Genomic DNA, 16,450 nt, shown 5'->3' on the forward strand with positions numbered 1-16,450 from the left:
TCAGCTTAAACACAACTTCTTGCAAAAGTTCTTTTCTAGCACTCCACTTGGAAATAACCTCTTCTTCCTTTGTATTATGTATTCTCATAGTAAAATGTATACCTCTGGGATGGCGCTTACCACATTTTCTCAAAAGGGGTTATTGATGTCTTGATTCCCTTACTCAATTGCAGTCTCTATTAAGAGCAGGTCCCATGTTTGAGTTATTTTATTATTCTCATAGCACCTTGAACTTTGATTGGCACATTATATCCATTCATCTACCCATTCATCCACAAACATTTATGGAATGCCAAAAATAGTCAGTTTTTAATTACTGTGTATTCATTGAGTGAATGAATTCAAGATAGAGCAGTTTATTAAGTGAGCATAATAGGAAATTTTCTTTTGGTACTTGCCTGCGAGATCTCTTCCCAGTCTTTTCTAAACTATGAGAACATACAGTATCCTGGATATGTATCGTTCCAGAGATGCACTTGAAGGAGTAGCATGTGTATTCATTACATCACATATAACCTTTTCAGGTTTACAATCAATCTTGCTTGGAAGCCTGGTGTCATTTTAAAAGTACAGCAGTGTGTTGGAAGGAGAGATGATCTGAGCTAGGTACAGTCTGTGAATCCAAATACCCTATTTAAAGGTCCAAACATGAAGAAAGAGGATGTACTAAACACATAATTTTCCTTCCAAGTGATTGAAAAGGGATGGTACGTTGAAGCTTTGTTGGGTTTCGATGCATTGATTTTCTCACTAGCTATTTTTCTTTTTGTTTGTCAGGTACTTAAGAGTCTATTTCACATTGCCGGTAGACTCCTTTTCCCATGTTTCTTAAAACTATTTATGATTAAATCACCCACATTGCTTCCAGGCTCTAATGATTCTCCTCCTGCTAAACCTGGTTTTTTTCTTTACTTTATTCTGTTTCTCACATCTTTATTTTCCATTACACTGCTTGTTTTCGGTATCCCCATCAATTTTTCTGTTTTTTGAGTCTCTGTACATTTTCATATTTGTTCATCTATTTGTTTATTCATTTAACATACAGTTACTGGGCACCTTCCAGCATCAAAGAGTGCTCTGGTCAGAGGCAGGGTCCCTATGCTTAGGGAGATTGCAGTCTAAAGTGGTGATGGGAGACTGGGGAACGTAATTTCACATGACATAACGAGGAAGCACAGGGTACCACTGTGCGTTTAATTGTGTAGGCATCTCTACCAAAATGCTGAAGAAGTGCATTAATTGTGGAGTAAATTTGATAGCTAAGAATTCTTAGAAAAATTAGTATTAAACTGGGATTTTAAGTCAACAATTGGTGAAAAGAGGAATTCCAGGTATACCAAGTAGAATAGCAAAGGCAGCAGAGATGTTAATTGCGAAGAGGCTTAGATGGAGAACATTATTTCTCAGTGTTGTCTATGGACCAACTACATCAGAATCATCTAGAATGTTTAAAAAATATATGGACCTTGCCTTTAAATCTATTGACCTGGAGTCTCTGAAAGTAGGTAAAATCTGTCTGTAGCAAGCACCTTGGATTATGTATAGGCATGGCAAAGTTGGAAAGCATTATATAGAGTAAGGGAGCACTTATCTCTATACTACACAATTTAGCTGGGCACTTGACTGCCTAAAGACTATTTTCCCCAGCTTCTCTTGCAGTTCTGTGTCCATGACTTTAGGTTCTGAATGATGGATGCTAATGGAAGTGATATGTGTATCTTTGGAGAAATGTTCTAAAGAGACAGTATGCCTTTCTTATTTTTTTTTTTTTAGATTTTTTTAACATCTTTATTGGAGTATAATTGCTTTACAATGGTGTGTTAGTTTCTGCTTTACAACGAAGTGAATCACCTATACATATACATATATCCCCATATCTCCTCCCTCTTGTGTCTCCCTCCCACCCTCCCTATCCCACCCCTCTAGGTGGTCACAAACCACTTAGCTGATCTCCCTGTACTATGCGGCTGCTTCCCACTAGCTATCTATATTACATTTGGTAGTGTATATATGTCCATGCCACTCTCTCACTTCGTCCCAGCTTACCCTTCCCCCTCCCCGTGTCCTGAAGTCCATTCTCTACATCTACGTCTTTATTCCTGTCCTGCCCCTCCTTCCTGCTGGTAGAATGTGGATGAAATGGCTGAGACACTGGCAGCTGACATAGACCATGAGATAAATTTGGGAATGGAAACATACATGACATGAGAACAAGATAGAATGCTCTGGGGAATTGAAACAATGGAAGCCATTCTGGACTGAACTATCCCCAACTTCTTAGACTTGAATGAAAAATATACTTCTGTCTTATTTAAGCCAATGCTCTTGGCGGGGGGGTTAGCATCATAGTCCTAACTAATATTCTACCGCAATCTGCAAATCCTCCTTCCTTCCTAATGGTGTTCAAGTGATTATTTTTTGCTACTCCTCGAGGCATATAACACTGTTGACCACTCCTCCTCTTTCAAATACTCTCTCCTTTGGACTTCCGTGACACCATATCACCTGGGTTTCTATCCAAACTCTCCTCTGCCTCTATTTATTCCTTAAATCATAGCTCTCAACCATGGCTGTATATTGCAATCACCTGGGAAGCTTTGAAAGAATGTGGTGCCTAAGCCAGAGATTCTGATTTAATTGGTGTGGCGTGGGGTCCTGGCATCATGATTCTTTATAAGCTTCCTAGTGACTCTAGCATGCAGCCATGGTTCACAGACACTGCCTTAAGTACTGCTGGGCCTAAGGCCATTGTAGACTCTAAACTCTTATTTTCTGCTTTGCACGTTCACCCAGACCAATCTCATCTGCTCCTAGTTTCAGTAAACATCTACACACTGATGACTTTCAAACTGATATCTTCTAGACCTCTCTTGAACTTCAGACCCATATATGTTACAGCCAATTGGACAGCTCCAATAGATATGCTATTGACAACTCGTGATTATTGTATGCAATTTTTAATTATTTCTTCACCCTCCCCTAAATATTCTTGTTCCTCTTCCTGTGTTTACTATCTGTGTGAATAGTTATGAGTTAGAAATTTCAGCTTCCTCCCCTCTTCCCCTCATTCTCTTAGTGACTCTATATAATCAACTGTTAACACTTAATTTCTACAATTTAATGTGTCTCAGCTTCATTCACTTCTCTCCATCTTCACTGCCATTTCCTAGTTAAAGCTACTATTATTTCTTGCCTATACTGGTTTCTCTACGGAGTCTTGCCCCCTTCCAATCCTTCTCTGCAAAGCAGCTGGAGTGAACATTTTAAAACACACACCCAATCATGACACCTCTCTGCTTAGAACCCTTCAGGGGCTCTAAGGGTTCCATCCCTTTGCTTTGGGATGCAAGCCAAATGTCTTTGTCCGGACCTCCAGATCCTTCATGATATACCCCTGCCTTACCTCTCTGAACTCACGGCTCATTATTCCTTTCCACCCTTATGCTACCGTATAGGTATGGGGAATTGTTGGTAGTTTCCTAAATTCTGTACCCACCCCCCAGTTGTACTAAAACGTCCTGCTTTCTTAGCTGATTGACCAAATAGTTCCTAAACTTCCCTGGATGCAGGGAACTGTGTCTTTATTGCCACTTGTTTATGTAGGCTTTTACACAATGTCTGGGGTATAGTTGACTCTACAACAAATATTATTGCCTACCTTCTATGTTCTAAATGTCATGGAGCTTACATTGTGGTGGACTCAATTAATATTTTATGGGATGAAAATAGATTATTATTTTATATATGGGCTCAGAGAGGTTTGATAATTTACCAAGCATCACAGAAAAAAAAATGTGACCAAAGCTATGTTTGAGCCAGGTTTGCTGGCTCCAGATCTCATGCTCTTCCCACACTAACATGTACAACTTCTAAACAAAGGTGATTTGTGAAGAGACTATAATAAATATGCCATTTAAAGCAAACCCCTCTAGTACCTTGAAGTATTTTCTAGCTTGTCATGGATTTCCTATTTTTTCTAATTAGTCTGTGACCACTAACTTGCTTATAAAACAGCATTCTGAGGTTGTGTCCATCTAAAAGCAAAACAGTTGGTCAATTAAAACAATTTGGTAAAAGAAATAAATGTCTTGGAGGGACACCAGTTTTCCTTTTAAATAGTTAATTTGGCATCAATGTGGGCATAGCCTTACACTCCAGGAATGTTTTCTCCTCTTTCCATTTGGACTTGGAATTTGAAAGTGTGGATTTTCTTGTGCTTTGCTTCCTCAAATTACACAAAAGATGAACTGTAGGTCACAAGGACAGGCAGCTATAGGAACTAGATAAGTAAAGCAAACAAGTGGAGATGGTTCTGTGTAATAAATACAACAATATACACATGAGGATAAATGTATGTTGGGGTGATTTTGAAAAGAATTGCAAGACAATGCGGATGGAGGGAAGAGATGAGTGCAGAAATGGTTGACCAAAAAGAAAGAAAGAAAGACCATATTCTTGGGAAGAGAACAGATGAAATAGAAAAATTTCAGTGGATTCTACTTATGCTCAGTTCAGGATAAAGAGAAAACCTTATCTTGGGGTGGCAAGGTGACTACAGCAACCATCTTGAACTGGAGCCTGGGACTGAGTATATTCACTCTGCAAGGAGTTTCCGCTACAGGTTGAGGAGAAGCAAAGGAAAGGGTAGAAAAATCCACTCCTAAGTGGGATGAGTCATGTATGAAGCTCATTCTCAAACTTCCATGCAAGCTGTTTGCCCCAGAGTCACACCATTGGTGGTGACCATCAACATCTGGGAGAACAGCAACCCCAGATCAAGAAGGCATCATTGTCCCTTAGCATAGGGGCTGAGGGGTAGACCGAACCTAGATGCTTCCCAGAGGTCTCCTTTACCTAGAGGCAAGGCCTCAGACATCTGAAAGGGAAAATGAAATATCTACACGGACTTACAAAAAAAAAATCATTTTTTTCTTTTAGCCAAATGGGTTTGGTTTTCTGACACTTTCAATCAAAAGCTAGGGCTTTTTCAATTGCCTCTAAAACTTATAAAAGATTGTTCAATCTTACTCAAAACAAGAGAAACAAATTGAAATGGAAAGACATGCCATTTTTCACCTATAAGATTAAAAAATCCAAACATTCAATAACATGCTATGTTGGACCTGCTGTGAGGAAGTAGGTACCCTTATACATTACTGATGAAGTATAAGGTGTTTGCAATGTTTACAAAGGGCAATGTGGGACTATTTGTTAAAATTTAAAATGTGTGAACTTTTGCCCCAGCAAATCCACTTCTAGAAATTTATTCTATTAATATATTTTCACATCTGAAAAACATCATATGATGAAGATATTCATTACAGTATTGCTTGTAACAATAAGAGATATGAATCAACCTCTTGAGAAATATGAATAAGCCCATCAAGAGGTTAAAGTATGGTACATCCATATGGTGGAACACTATAAAGATGTTTATAAAAATTCTAGAATTTTTATTTTGATGTGTTATATTTCTAAGATATGTTGTTTTGCCAATCAATTAATTTTATGCTATCACTTCCATAAAAAAGGAAGAATATATATTCATATATATGTAAATCTCTGGAAGGACATGCATGAAGCTAATGAGTCATTACATATTTGAGAAGCAGGCATGGGAATTTAGCAGATGGGGGACAAGGTTAGAAGGGAGAATTTTTTTACTGAATATCCCTTTATTATTTTTATTTTGGAGCCATATAAATATATTACCTATTCAAAACTTCAGGGCTTCTCTGGTGGCGCAGTGGTTGAGAGTCCGCCTGCCGATGCAGGGGACGCGGGTTCGTGCCCCGGTCCCGGAAGATCCCACATGCCGCGGAGCGGCTGGGCCCGTGAGCCATGGCCGCTGAGCCTGCGCGTCCGGAGCCTGTGCTCCGCAACGGGAGAGGCCACGGCAGTGAGAGGCCCGCATACGGCAAAAAAAAAAACCCAAAACTTCAGTAACTTCCTTTTAAAGAAAATAATAGCATCCTAACTAATTCATCGGAACAAGGATGTGTGTAGAGATTCTGGCACTGAACTGTTGATGACATATATTGTCCTATCAGGCTTCTTCCACTTTCTAGAATTTCTGGTCTATTGCAGTTCTGAAACATCAGGGCTGCAGTGCCCAAAAGAAATATTCCTTGATTAAGATGGCCCCTACAGGACAAACAGAGAATTTTTTGTTACTTTGTTCCCCCTTTAAAGGGAGAAGAGTTTAGAACATATGCTTGGGGTTTCTCTTTGCTGTTGCTAGAAATAAAAGTTTTGATAATTACTGATGTAAGCACTGCAAACAAAGCCACTTTATAGAGAGCAGATGGAGATGGCAATGTGCTGAAGAAGAAAATATGCCTGGATTCTGATGCTCTCCTTGTCACTCATGCCAAAAGTCCCTAACCTCTTCAAGCCTTAGTTTCCTCACTTATAGATAATATTACCATCTTTATAAATGTGTTGCTTTTTAAAGCTCGCACCTACTACCGGTCAGTGATGTCCAACCCGTAAAACAATCTCAGGTCCCCCAAACTCACTCCAACAGGAACTGAGCTCAACAAAGACCACGTCAAACAAAGAAAAACTTTCTAGAATAAAGAACCAGAATGGCCAGATTATCTCGTTAAGGCACTCTAAGACATAATTTGGGTAGTATTCTAGTTATCACTATTGTGTTTCCCATTTTCTGCATTTACAATGGAGTTTTTAATCATAATTATATTGTCCTTTCTCTGTCAGTGAATAGTCTGGGTATTTCTCGAGGGTGACTGATGTTATGATTTACTATAAATTGCTATAATATTTTATGTACAGTAAATATAATTATTTACTATAAATTACTATAACACCTATTCTTGGGAGGAGCCAAGCCTAGATCCGACCAAGAATGCATATTACCTAGATATCCTAGATGCGAAAATTAGGTTGCCTTCCTCTAGCAAGGGGATGAGTGATTTTAGATTTTTCTGTAGATATGAGCATTTCTTAAGATGTATATATGGGAAGAAGGATAAGTATGGACACGCTGCATACCCATTTCAGTACTCATTCATTTTCCTTTTTGTTGTACAACTCCAATCTTCCTCAAGAAAGGCATAACCCTAATCTCTGAACCTTAACCCTAAACTTCAATCCACATAGTGTGAGTAAAGTTGACTCTATCTCTGGCTCAAAAAGAAAAATTGACTCAGACCTGGACCATCAGAGCACTGTAATCTTTACAGCCAAGAATATGAACATATAATCCAATTCAACTTAATAATAAGAGGATCTGGTCCAGAACTTTTTGCTAAACTTGGAGCTGTGAGGTTATAAGTATGAAACTGCCAGGGGTCACCACATAAAAGAAGCCTGTCTAAGACAGAGAGGAGCAAGGGCGGGGTGGGGCTGGGGGAGAGGGAGAGAGAGAGAGATCTCGAAATCCTAGAACATCCATGTCCAGTTATGTGAATAACAAATTTCTTCCTTTTGCTTCAGTTTCCATGATCTGGGATTTCTAACCTTGCAAGTGAAAAACTCTCGACCAAATACACTGGGTCTTCAGTAAATGAAAAGCTGCTTAATCTCACTTAAAATGTGGGAAATACAACCACTCAGACATACAAGTTTTCACCTATCAGATTTGCAAATGTCCAATATCTTGTTAATTCCCTGTAATTGACCAATTTATGGAGAAACAGGAATTATCATACTTTGTTGGTGGGAGTATTAAGATGATACAATCCACGTGGTAGGTAATTTGGAAATGTTTATCAAAATTACACATGGATTTACCTTTTAGCTCCACAATTTCACTTCTAGGATTTATTCTACAACTACACTTGTACATATACAATGAAGAAACATTTATTCACTACAACATGGTTTGTAATAGGAAAACATCGATGTAAATGTCCACCAATAGGGTCTGGATAAATGAAAAAATATGGTACAGCCATACAGGCGAATATATGAAGCTGTAAAAAAGAATGAGGAGGGCTTCCCTGGTGGCGCAGTGGTTGCGCGTCCGCCTGCCGATGCAGGGGAACCGGGTTTGTGCCCCGGTCTGGGAGGATCCCACATGCCGCGGAGCGGCTGGGCCCGTGAGCCATGGCCGCTGAGCCTGCGCGTCCGGGGCCTGTGCTCCGCAACGGGAGAGACCACAGCAGAGGGAGGCCCGCATACCACAAAAAAAAAAAAAAAAAAGAATGAGGAATTTCTTTTTGGGCTAATACAAACTTATCTTCAACATATGTTAAGAGAAAATTTTTAAGTGCAGATATTTGTGTAATATATATAAACAGGCGGGAGAAAGGAAATGTCTTTTCATATTTGCTTGTGTGTGTATGGATGTCTCAGGAAAGACAGAAAAAATACTGAGAGGAGTAGTTATCCATGGGGAAGAGGCAGTGGAACATGGGATTTAGGAGACAAGATTGGGAGGGAGATTTTATCACTGTATACCTTTTATTTTACTGTATTTAAAAAATTTTGGAACTACGTAAACTCTTCACAAATGTTTTCAATGCATATTTTTTAGAAAGAAAGGTACAATAACAACATAGCAGAGTTCCGGAATTCTAAATTATATGTGAGGTGCCAGCGTGAAATGTCAGTCGCATAAATTGAAAGAGCAGGTTTTCTTCCATCTTCTAGAATTTCAGCTTTAAAGAGACCTGTGCTACACAGCTGAAAAGAGATATCCCATGGTAATGGTGGCACCTACAGGACACATCCAGAAGCTTTCATTTGTTTTTTTCTTTCTTTTTTTTTTTTTTTTTTTTTTTATTCTGAGAGTTGGTGGTAGAGCATGAATGAAGGTGGTGATTGATTTTCCCTTGGAGTTCCTGAACAAAAGCAGTTTGCTAATCACTGTATATTTACTGTCAGATACACATGGATACAAATACTGTCCCTATCATTTACTGTCTGCATAGCTTTAGGCAAAGGCACTCATATCTTTTAAAAGCCATAGTTTCTTCACTTGTAAAATGTGGATGATTGTGACCTTGTTATATTGTTGCTTACTAATATTTTAAGTGAATTGTGTCACCTAAGGAATATCAGTGCTGCCCTCCAAATGGCCTGTGGTTGCTCAATGCCTAAGGCAACCCCAGGCCTCTGAACCTGCATCAACAGGAGGTTAGATGCTAAATAAATACAGCCCACAGAAGAGGCTATGAGAATGCAGTCCTCGAGCCTCCCTGGCCAGCAAAGGAAGGGAGACTGGAGAGAGGGAGATTGAGAGAGGGGAAGAGTGAGAGAAAGAGAGAGAAAGCAAGTGAGGGCACCGTTTGAATCCTTGTGTCCAGGCATACAGGAAACTCTCAATTTATCCCTGATTTTTCATTTGTAAAGACAATAAATCCCATTCTCTAAAGCCAGATTGAGGGGTTTTTGGTTTTGTTTTGCTTGTACTTGAAAGACCCCTAATCATTTCTAATGCTGCATATTAAAAGTTGCTCAACCTCACTCATAATAAAACTATGAATTTAAAGTGAGATAGCGTTTTCCACCAATTATATTGACAAAAATTAAATTTAAATTGATCACATACTATGTTGGCTGAACTGTGAGGAAATATTTTACTAGTGAGAATGTGTTTAATCCTCCCTAAAGAAGGTAAAAATCTATTTGTTAAACTGCAAATACATGTATCTTTGACCCAGTAATTACACTACTGTGTACTTTGTCCCACAGATATATATCCTCGCCTGCAAAATGAGGCATGGACGAGGTTATTCAGTGCAGCATTGTTTGGAAATTCAAACAATAAGAATCAAACTAAATGTTCCTCAAGGGAGAATCAGTTTCATCCACACAGTAGAGGACTCTCTCTTAAAAGGAATAAATTTCTTTAGGAATTGATAATGGAAATCTCTCCATAATATATAGCTATGTAGAAGAAAAGAAAAAAAAAAGGAACAGAAGAATGTGAATAACTGGCATTAAAAAGGGAGGGGAAAGAAATCTATGTTCATAGTTGCATACATATTAAAATCTCTAGAAAAATAGACAAAAAAAGAATACCATCATAAATGCTGTGTAGAGGAAATTGGTGGATAAGAGACAGGGATAGAGGGAGATTTTTTTCAAATAAGATTTTTATGTACATTTAAATTTTTGAAACCTATAAATGTTTAAGCTATTCAAAAATGAACTAAATATAATTTCAGGAGAAGAGAACCCTAACTTATATGTTGGAGCTATAGAACTCTAAACTCGTGATTGGGGGTCCTTAGACTGAATTGTACGTAGACTGGACTCCATCTTCTAGAACTTCTGATTCTTTCCAGCCTTAAGAGATCAGGCTGCAGGGCTGGAAAGAAATACCCTGTGGTTAGTAGCGGCACCTACAGGAAAAACAGAATATTTCAGTTTGTTTCTTTGTGCTTTCTGGGAGGAAGAGGGGATGGGTGGGAGGGGACATCAGAATAGTTTAGCAGGGCACAGGGCACGAATGGTGATTTTTCCCATCAGAGTTGCTAGTTATTGTGAGCATAATTTTTCATGTAAGCATATTGAAAGCTTAGTCTTAAGAGCTGGTTACAGGTAGTGGGTTTGCCACTCACTCTTTGATCCTCCCCGGCTGTATGGCTGTTGGTAAAAGCATTTAACATCTCTGAGCCATAGTGTCTAGTCTTGTAAAACAAGAAATATGCTATATATATTGCAGGCTAATGCCTCGTGGTGTTTTTAAAATTTATTTTATTGAAGTACAGTTGATTTACAATATTGTGTTAATTTTTTCTATACAGCAAAGTGATTCCATTATACATATGTATATTTTTTTTCATATTCTTTTCCATTATGGTTTATTACAGAACATTGTGTATCATTCCCTGTGCTATACAGTAGGGCCTTGTTGTTTATCCTTTCTATATGTAATAGTTTGCATCTTCTAATCCCAAACTCCCAATCCATCCCGCCCCCCTCCCCCTTGGCAACCACAAGTCTGGTCTCTACATCTGTGACTCTATTTCTGTTTTGTAGATAAGTTCATTTGTACCATTATTTTAGATTCCACATATAAGTGATATAATATGGTATTTGTCTTTCTCTTTCTGACTTACTTCGCTTAGTAGGATAATCTCTAGGTTCATACGGCATTTGTGTTTCTCTTTCTGACTTACTTCACTTAGTATGATAATATCTAGATCCATCCATGTTTCTACAAATGGCATTATTTCATTCTTTTTTATGGCTGGTAGTATTCCATTGTGTATCTATACCACATCTTCTTTATGCATTCATCTGTCAGTGGATATTTAGGTTGCTTCCATGTCTTGGCAATTATAAATAGTGCTGCTATGAACATAGGAGTGCATGTATCTTTTCGAATTACAGTTTTTTCCCAGTATATACCCAGGAGCCTCACAGTGTTTTAGGAGACATATCTTGCTAGAGGAACTCAAAATCTGGCAAACAACAGCCTGTGATTATTTAATCTTTAAGGCAAACCTAAACACCCCAAGCCCATTCCAAAAGGAAGAGAGATGCTTATGAGATGTACCCCACAGAAGGGACCTCCTCCTCCATAGTCTCCAACTCATAGGGCCTGTGGAAATACAGGACAAAGGTGATGATTCCAGGTAACAGGCCAGAGCAGTCAGGTTAGCTAAGGAGCTCACATTACCTTCAGGTCAGGGACACCTTGCTCTTCCTGTCCTGTGCATCCTGGACCAGAGACCACTTTATGCTGTTTCCCGTTCTCCTCCTTACTAAATGGGCGTTTTGTTGTTATTACTCTATTCTTTCTCTGTCCTTTCATGTGTGCCTTTTGGTTATACAGGAACCACAGGTTGCTGAGCCAGGAGGAGCCACATCAGGACCTGACCAAGAAGACTGCACATCACCCAGAAATCTTGAACTTGGAGCAATAACCACATGAGTTGCTGTGGGGTTTCCCTCTGGGAAGGGGGTGAGTGCAGTTTTACAGCATGCAATTACGGCTTCATCACAATTACAGCATGGCTGTTTTTTAAGGTGTGTGTGTGTGTGTGTGTGTGTGTGAATAGAAGGGTATGTGGATGTTGAGCTGTCAAAGGAGTGGATTACAACACAAATCCGCAGTGTTCACCAGCCAGTGCCTATCCATTCTTCTCCACATAACACCATTTTGACCTTTCACTGGACAGCCAGAATCCCCACCTCTCACTCAATCCGTCTAGTCTGGGGGGATTTGGGCTCTATCACATGACTCAGGCCTGGCCAGTCAGAGCAGTGCATCCCTTGTCCAATGCAGGTCTGTGAGCATGGGACAATCAGAGCCTGTTTGAGGAGAGGGTCAAGACAGAAGGAAACTGAAGCAGGGGAGGAAGAGGGAAAGGAAGCAAGTGAGTGAGCAAGACAGAAAGAGAAAAAAAGAGAGTGTGAGAGAGAGAAATCACAGGCCTCAGTAATATTTATGCCTTTGGATTAAGGCCCACTGGAAATTCTACATCTACCTCCAGACTTTTTAGTCATGAGAAAACAAACATCTTCTTGCCGAGGCCCTGGAAGTTGGGCTTCCTATCACGTGCAATCAAAAGAATTGCTCTTAAACCAAAAGAGGCTCAAACTCACTTATAATAAAAGAAACAAAAAGTAAAACTGAGATACCATTTTTTTCACTCTCAGATTGATTGGCAAAAATCCAAAACATACTGTGTTGGCCAAGCTGTGGGGAAATTGACAATTTCATACATGGCTGGCAGGTGCATAAACTGGTACGAGCCCTGTGGAGGGCAATTTGGAAATGTCAATAAGCATTGCAAATGCATGTATCCTCAAATTTTTTCAGATATATTCACACATATGCAAAATGAACTATATGCAAAGCTACTTATTTTAGCATTATTTTTACTGGCAAAAAAATTGACTTACATACTCATCGCTGGAGACCTGAGTGGACAAATTTAGGTGCATCCATACAGTGAGAATACTCTGAAGCTATAAAAAAGAGAGAGAGAGAGAAATTTTTATGTGTTGATATAAAAGATTTCCAAGATATAGTATTAATGGAATAATCAAGATGGAGAAAAAATGTTATAGTGTGCTATCATGCAAAATAAAACAAGGTAGTTTTTTAAAAATATGTTTTCTTGTATATGAGTAAAACATACTCTGGAAGTACAAAATAAACTAATAACTGGTAACTTTTGGCGTGGACTTGATGAAACGGAAGTTTTTTCCACTATATTCTTTTTACACTTTTATTTGTTTTGGAGCCATTATAAATATATTACCTGTTCAAAAATTAAATGAATTAAAAATTGAAAAAGTCCTAACTAGAACCCAGGAGCTACATACAAGACAATAAAAACAGGTTATGGATGCTGGCACTGAACTGCATAAATTGGATGCAACTTCTTGAATCCTTCTAGAATGTCTGAGTCTATTGCAGCCCTGAGAGTTGTGCTGCAAAGCTGGAAACAGATATTCTATGATGAGGGTGGCACCTACAGGACAAACTGAGAATTTTTCCATTTTTCTTCTGTTTTTCATTATTTTCTTCTGACTGACAGAAATTTAGTAGTGCATGGAGGAAGGGCAGTGAGAATGAATTTCCCACTAGAGTTTCTAGATATGAAGGTTTTGCTAATAATGATAGAGATATTACAAACAAAACTATTTTAATATAAGGTACACAGGGAAGCAGTATGAAATAGAGGGATAAAGGTAGACTTTTCTGGTTACAAATATTGGCTTTGTCACTCCCCAGCTGTAAGGCTTTGGGCAAAGCCACTTCACATTTCTGAGCAATAGAATTTACACTTATGAAATAAGAATAATAATACTTACCTTATGGGGTTATTGCCTCCTAACGTTTTAAGAGAGATTCACAGCCAGAAAAAACCCAACAAAGAGTAGCCTGCCATTGTTCAGTCTCCAAGGTCATTCCAGGCCCTCAAACCTAATCCTTCAGGAATGAGATGCTAAACAAATGCAACCCATAGAAGGGGCATCCTTGCCTAAGGTCACCACCTCAAATGGGGCCAAGGAAAATAGGAGAAAAGAGAACCTTCCGGAGTGGCCACATTATGACTAACGAGCTTACTTCACTCTAGGGCCAGGGGTCTTAGAAAGTGTTCCAGGTCAGAGACCACTGTGGGAAGTTTCCCACTCTCTTCTTTTTCAAATGGAAGGTTTTATTTCGATTGTCATTATCTCTCCCTATAAGTGTATAATGGTGAGTTATGGTTTTCATTTAATCACAGTTTGCTGGACTACAAGAAGCCATATTAGGACCCGACCAAGAAGAATACGAATAACCTAGAGATTCTGGATTAGAGCAATAACTAGTTTATTTATGAGTTTGAGGTTGTTTATCTCATCTCCTTCTAGGATGAGGATGAGCACAGTTTTTACTGTGATTAATATAGCTGCATTATTTTGATATGGATGTCTTTAAAGATACATGTATGGATAGAAGGGTGTATGGTCCTCTGACTCAGGCCTGGGCAAATGGAGCAGGACACCCCTCTGTCCACAGTGATAGCTCAAGGACAGGTACATAATACAACTGAATTCAGTGAAAGTCAGACATAGGTCTTTGTGCTGAGTTTGGAGCTTGAGGATGAAAGCCTGGTGCTGCCTGGGGCCACTACAAGAGGAGAGACCATCTGAGAATAGAGCCAAGCAAAGGGAAAATGCAGAGAGAGAGAGACAGAGACAAACAGACTGAGAGAGAAAGATACAGAGGGACAGAGACAGAGAGGGGTAGGTCAGGTTTGACAACATCCTTTGAGTCCTTGGATCAAGTCATGTCTCTAGATATACTCACTGACTTTTATGTGAATCTTATTTTTTCTCTGTTGCTTAAACCAGATTAAAGCTGAGTTTTCTATCACTTGAAATTGAATGGGTTCTTATTAACTTATGTGAAAAGATGATATATTCATTCATTAAAAAAAGAAATACATAATACAACTACACAGAGACAACACTTTTCGCCTACCGTATTGTCAAAAATCCGAACTTTTGATAGCACATGGTTGGACAGCTGTGTGATAAAAGTCATTCACATGTAGGACTAGAGGGAATGTAAATTGCTACAATCCCTAAGTGGTGGGGAGATTAGAAAATCCATAAAAATTACAAATGCCTCTGCCCTTTGACCCAGTAAGTCCACTTCTATGAATTTATTGTAAACATACACTTGTACCAGAGAAAGACCAATGTTCTGGTTATTCTTTGTTTGCTTCTGCACCTCATTTCCATTTTCACTCTTCTTTTTTCAATAGAGGTTGACCTCTATTGAGTGCTTCACACAGGTTCTTCTACCCTCTGACTTCCTTCTAGGTTGGATTAATGTATGGGTGGACCATCAGCAAAAGATTGGAAAGGAAAGGAGAGAGGTCAAGATATGCATTCCACTGACTCCTGTTTTGACAAGAGTGATTCTGGAAGATCTTTTGTTTCTCTGTCACCACAGCTAATATCAAATGGCCTCTTCCATGGCTATGGCCATCACCAGAGTCTGATTACATCAGTTCTTCCTCATTGTCCCTGTAGGCCAAATGCTGATAACAGATTTCTGCTGCAGATAATCCCTGGGTATTCACCATCTCTTTTCAGTTCCCTTAACTCTACTCATCTGTGATGGTTAATGTTGTGTTTCAACTTGACTGGGCCACAGAATGGCTAGATATTTGGTTAAACATTACACCGGCTGTTTCTGTGAAGGTGTTTTGGAATGAAATTAATGTTTAACCAGTAGACTGAGTAAAGCAGATTCCCTCTGTAATGTGGGTGAGCCTTATCCAACCAGCTGAAGGCCTGAATGGAATAAAAGGCTGACCCTGTACCCCAGGTAAGAGAGAATTCTCCTGCCAAAGGTCTTCGAACTAGAAGATCATCTCTTCCTCATTTTACAGCAGCTTCTGACCTTCAGACTCAAACTGGGATATTGGGTCTACAGATTTTGGATTTGCCAGGCTTCATAATCATGTGAGCCAATTCCTTGTAATAAATCTCTCTCTCTCTCTCTCTCATATTTTAAGAGGGATTATGTATTACTTAGGGTTATATATTTGCTCTCTCTCTCTCTCTCTCTCTCTCTCTCTCTCTCTCTCTCTCTCTCTATATATATATATATATATATATATATATCTTTCTCTGGAGAACCCTAACTAATACATCATCCCTCTTAAAATATTTCCGTCATTAAATCCTCTTCAGTTAAACCCCTCAAGTATGCTATTTCTTTCCTGTGGGGGCCATGACTAATACAGTAATTGGTATCAAAAATGGTTCAAGGATAATTAAAACTGGAGATACTATTTAACTCTTTTAGACTAGCAAAGATGAAAAATACTAAATGGCTGTCAGTGATTATCAGCAGAAGTTTGGATTATGAGGGAACTTTCACATTTCTAAGCTATTCATGTTTGTATTTTTTAATGCTTGAATTTTTTTTTTCTTTTTTTTAACATCTTTATTGGAGTATAATTGCTTTACACTGTTGTGTTAGTTGCTGCTGTATAACAAAGTGAATCAGCTATACGTA

At 38.8% G+C, this 16,450-nt stretch overlaps 1 protein-coding gene across 12 annotated transcripts in view; it reads left to right on the forward strand.

The window, feature by feature from the left end:
- DYNC1I1 (dynein cytoplasmic 1 intermediate chain 1) overlaps positions 1-16,450 on the forward strand; it is a 495,519-nt gene that overhangs the window by 83,842 nt on the left and 395,227 nt on the right. For all 12 annotated transcript variants that reach the window (XR_008617419.1, XM_055085000.1, XM_055084998.1 and 9 more), the window contains exon 2: positions 11,753-11,881. The gene's annotated coding sequence lies outside the window, so the exon portion shown is untranslated. The remainder of the gene's footprint in view (positions 1-11,752; positions 11,882-16,450) is intronic.

Source organism: Physeter macrocephalus, chromosome 5, assembly GCF_002837175.3.
Source record: "Physeter macrocephalus isolate SW-GA chromosome 5, ASM283717v5, whole genome shotgun sequence".
NCBI lineage: Eukaryota > Metazoa > Chordata > Mammalia > Artiodactyla > Physeteridae > Physeter > Physeter macrocephalus.